Genomic DNA, 5,000 nt, shown 5'->3' with positions numbered 1-5,000 from the left:
TACTTGTCGAAATGTTGAGTAACTTTATAGAATGTAACTGAATGATATATAATTTGATACCCTGGTCCATCTTAATTTGACTAAATTGTCACTTAATACTGGTATAAATATAATTTTAAAAAATGACATATTATATTTGTATTTCAATTTTGTGTTTAAAGTAGCATATAGGCCCGATGGGAGTTGATTGTTATATATACTTACTAATTAACTTGGTAGTTAAACTACCGATTAATTAATTTAACACTAAGAAAGTATTGATTGACATATAATAAAACAATTTTTAAAGGAATAGTATATGCATAACAACTGGATTTTTTGTTAAAGGTTATACATGTTATATGTATTAATTTAATTTACACATGACAGGGGACGACTCTTCAAATTTGTCAAATGGCAATTGAATTATCACTGATACTTTCATCTCCTTTGTATTATATAAGAGTATAACAGCATAATGAACAGTGGAAAAGAATTAATTTGACCAAAGCAAAGCAATAAATTAAAGGATGTAAAGCATAATTATGTACTACACTATTATATTTGTCATTAAATGATAGCATGTGTCCAAGATCAAATTTTTTGCAAGTTGTCTGTCTTTTGTTTTGAATCAATATTTTGTGAATAGTCATTATAAAGTTGAGTCTTTATATATTCATCAGGTTCATAATGTGTTGGTATGCAAAGCAATACTTCCATGTATAAAATATCACTAGTTATGATATTAAATGAATTAACAAATTGTTTCAAATGTTCTGTATTATTAAAGTCAGACTTTAAGGTAATACATGTATCTGGATCATTTCAATTTAAAGCAAATCCCCACACAATTAACATGAAAATATATCTGTCAAAGAGAAAAGTGTAAAAATATGCATAATTTAAAAACAGTCAAACTTCGTTGTCTCAATCCTGATGGGACTGAGAAAAAAACTTCCAAGATATATCCGACGATTCGAGATATCAACATGATCAAAGGTTAAATACGTAAAGAATATGTGGATGGGACTTCCAAATCACTTTGGCATATCAATGGTATTGGAGATATCAAAGTGTGAGATACTGAAGTTCAACTGTATTTTACTTTGGTAATTCTACACAGCTTTATCTCCAGGTTTTTTTATTCAGGATCATAAATATGGTTCCAAGACATATATTTCTCATTAAATCTACTTCTTAATAAGATTGTTGTGAAATATGATTATCATTTCTGTGTAAGATTGTTGTGCATTATAATTTATAAGTGTCCAGAAAAAAAAAGATTTATAATGAATTTAAAGCTCCTGCAAAAGGCTACATTTGGCAATCTGACAACTTCCTTAATAAATTAAACTTTTGCTCAATGCTTTATCTAAAGCATGCCTGCATTCAATCAATACAGCTGCAGGTATCTACAGTATAAAAATATTGATCATCATTGATTACACCTTGGCACTTTGACAATTTTATAAACATCATTTAATTGTATGGAAAAAGTTTCCCCAACACAGGTGTTTTCAATAACTGTGTCAGTTTACCATGCAAGAATACAGTATTGCACTTTGCAGAATTCCATTGTATTCAAGTACCTGTTCTCCACTAACTTATGGTGATTGGCAGCTATTTAAATATTCTTCTTTTTAACGGCATACACAATAAAGACTAAACTGTAAAACATTCAAGCAACCAGGTCCATTTTGCTTCACTAGAGCATGTACATGTAGAAGTGTAAATTTCACATATTAAATTCATGTATACTGTTGTTCATGAACTTACATGTAATTAAGCTCACAAAATTTTTAAACCACATTCATTTTTAACTATTTATATAGTGTACATGCTTTTCGTGTATTTGATAAAATTTGCATGAACATGATTACGTTTTCTTTTTATCAACAGTTGATCAAGATAAATATTTTAAATATTAGTCAGGCTATCAACTCATTGTTAAAAGCCTGGACAAGGAAATTTCTTTTTATTTATCAAGTATTGATGAAATGAAAACTTAGAGTACAGGATCAGATTTAAAGGGGGAATGCAATATGATACCTTAATTGATGAGAAAAGGACAATAAGGACTCCATGAAACACTGCTCCTACACTAAGGCCCATTGCTGTTTAAAATTGACCTACAAATAAACATATAAAACTGCAATATATCATCATGTGTGGATAAATGAATGTAAAGAAAATACATGTACATGTATAAACATTTATTTAATACTCAGTGTGCACTGTGCTCACAGGAACCTGAAACACTCAACAGTAAATATTTATCCTGTTTATGTTCTTTTGAAATTGTAAAGTACTGTTCAGATAATCTAGCTATCTTTAGAATGATGATTGTATTTGTATTAAATCTTGTACATGTATTTCAAAAATAATATACAGTATCATAAGTAGTGGAAAACTCCTATTCTGAATAGGAGTTTTCCACTACTAATGATACTGTATATTATTTTTGAAATACTGACTTTTGTTTCATCCTCCTTCCATGTGTTTTTCTATCTAAGCAATGTTGTTTCTGTATGCATGTTTGTGGCTGTATGTGAGGCCATCCCTAAAAAAAATGTTTGTTTTTATAATTGCCGCCTGAAGGGTTTCAGACACAGGAGGGAGGGAAATTATATTTTGTTTCAAAATTGAAGATAAGTTTTAATTTTTTTTATAAAAATCTCAGTAAATAGTAAATACATTTTTTGACTTTAAAAAATAAAAATTTAATGTATCTACCATTAACATATATCAACAAAGAAACCTTATTTTGCATAGATCTGAAACTACATTTCAGTGTTTTGTATGGTGCATGTGACAACAGGCAAAAAAAATAATGATTGAATAAAAAAAGTCTTCCTATACTTTTGGTTAATAATTTTTTTTGAGGAGGGAGCATTTCAATGAGGCTGGAGGCAATTCCAAATAAACAATAATTTTACTTTGGCCCGAGTGTGTCTTTATGTATAATTATTCAAATGTTTTCTGAATATATAGGCTTATAGGAAATTACTTTATATCTGTAAATAATAAAAAAAAAAAAACACAAAAACAAAATTGAGATTTTGAAATTCTGTTTTTATGAGGAAAATCAGACACACCTAGAAAAACATATGGGTGGTTCTGTCGGCGTTTTACATATTAACAGGTCCAGTCAAAAGATTATTTCTACGTACTTAGCTATTAATAGCATAGGCATTTAAACCAAAGGTAAATATTTTTACCTACTCTTTGCTTTACTTACATTCTGTGGCCAAAGGCAGGAACAGTGAAATATTCTAGAATACGGTGAGCACCAAATTGAACAAAACAGTCATACTGATGATGAATATGAAAAAAATTAGGCAAAAAATGATTACTAGCAGGGACCTATATATGGAACGTAGTATATAGGTCCCTGTTACTAGTATAATTTTGCATGGTAATTAAATTTATGCAAACTTGTTTATTTTCCTGTTTACGAAGTAATAATTTTTTGACCAAAAATATAGTGTTATTGCATCAATTAGGAAATTGATACTCAAAATTTCGCGGTTCCTGCGTTTGGTAACAAATTGTAAGTATAGCAAAAAGTGGGTAAAATAGCTACTTTGTGTAGGTTTAAATACCTACGTTAATAGCTAGTCTACATGAAGTTTGGACTTGACCTGTTTAAAGCGAAAAGTAGACAAACACTGAAACAGGCGCAGGCCACACACAATGCCCTCTTACCACGTTTATTGATTCCCCTTATCTTCTTCCTTCCATTCGGGGTAGTTTATAAGTATATTTCATTTGTTTCAGTAAATTGTTCTTTTTTTAGGAATACGGAGCATATAAATTTATTATTTGGCTTTTGTTTTTGTAGGCCCACTTAAATACGGAAGACGCTCAGATGGGTGAATTTTGTCCAGAACATGTAAGTGGGCGAGTGGATTTGGAGAGGGCAAGTCAATTGTTTCAAACATTTTGAAGCGCCGGGCGGTTAAAAGTAGCCGGATTGCGAGAATTTCAGCGGCCAAATGAAAACAAATATGGCGAAAACGGAGGTAGAAATGTTCTTGATGGTGAAACGTTCGTTTGTTTTTTTTTTTTTTATTTATCATTTGTGGTAGTCTCAGTGTCAATGAACATACACTTCTGAGATAAATAAGGGACTTTTACAACATATTTGTTTACATTTACACGACAAACATTTTTGTTTTATTTTAAAGCTGCTTTCTGTGGGTAACGAGGTCCTATATGCTCCAAATTTACAAACTGTACATTGAATGGATCTAGATCTAGTAAATATGAAAACGAAATACAATGTATATTCACTATATCGTTGTTCTCGTGCGTTCAGAGAATTTTTTACAGCAACAGCACCAATACCAGCCACATCCGGCTTATTTTTCACTCGTTTCAGCGACACTAACCGGGTCAATATGTCATGTGATAAAAGTGAACCGGGTCATCGCCCGGCTGTCTGAAACAAGTGCGCCCGCTACAGTATCATGACGGTGCGTCGAGTTACCTAAAAGGACCCAAAAGGACTTCCTTCGAAAGACTATACAGTTACTTCCCCCGGGGAAGTTTCAATATATAGCTAGTCTTCCGTGGGAAATCTAGCTGTATATAGCAATTCGTCCCCCTTCATAGCAACCCCTCCCCCGAATATTTCTTTTAATCGTAAAACAATGTTTATATGCTAACGTTTTCAGTTTTTGAAGAAAAGTTATCCGTCCTATATGAATAAATGTTTAAATGAAACCATTTTAATAGTGGTTAATAATTAAATCAGTTTAACCATTTAGTTTGACATAGATAATCTTCACGAGTACAAATGGATAATGAATTCCCCCCCCCCCGGTCCCGTGGATGCCCCTCCCCCCGGGTGCAATCGCCCGCGTGGCACTGTGGTTACGGCGTCTGCCCCCCGGTTCCGACGCCTATGCAATGTAGTCAATTAATATATTAATAGTCATGTACTTACATGTAGTGGCATATGTACATATGAGTAATATTTGGTACTGAAAACAATTGACGACCCCCCCCCCCCCTCCCCA

General features: G+C 32.2%; 1 long non-coding RNA gene across 1 annotated transcript in view; it reads right to left on the bottom strand.

Moving 5' to 3' along the window:
- The window catches only part of LOC134255546 (uncharacterized), a 4,347-nt gene extending 536 nt beyond the window's left edge, over positions 1–3,811 (bottom strand). The window contains exons 1-2 of the long non-coding RNA XR_009989576.1: positions 3,685–3,811; positions 2,029–2,108 (exon numbers count right to left, since the gene is read on the bottom strand). This is a non-coding gene — a long non-coding RNA (uncharacterized LOC134255546). The remainder of the gene's footprint in view (positions 1–2,028; positions 2,109–3,684) is intronic.
- Between the last annotated feature and the right edge of the window lie 1,189 nt (positions 3,812–5,000).

This window comes from Saccostrea cucullata, unplaced genomic scaffold (genome assembly GCF_032062105.1).
Source record: "Saccostrea cucullata isolate Sc308-1 unplaced genomic scaffold, CSIRO_AGI_Scuc_v1 ctg17000, whole genome shotgun sequence".
Lineage (NCBI taxonomy): Eukaryota > Metazoa > Mollusca > Bivalvia > Ostreida > Ostreidae > Saccostrea > Saccostrea cuccullata.
This window is presented reverse-complemented; position numbering and strand designations above follow the sequence as displayed.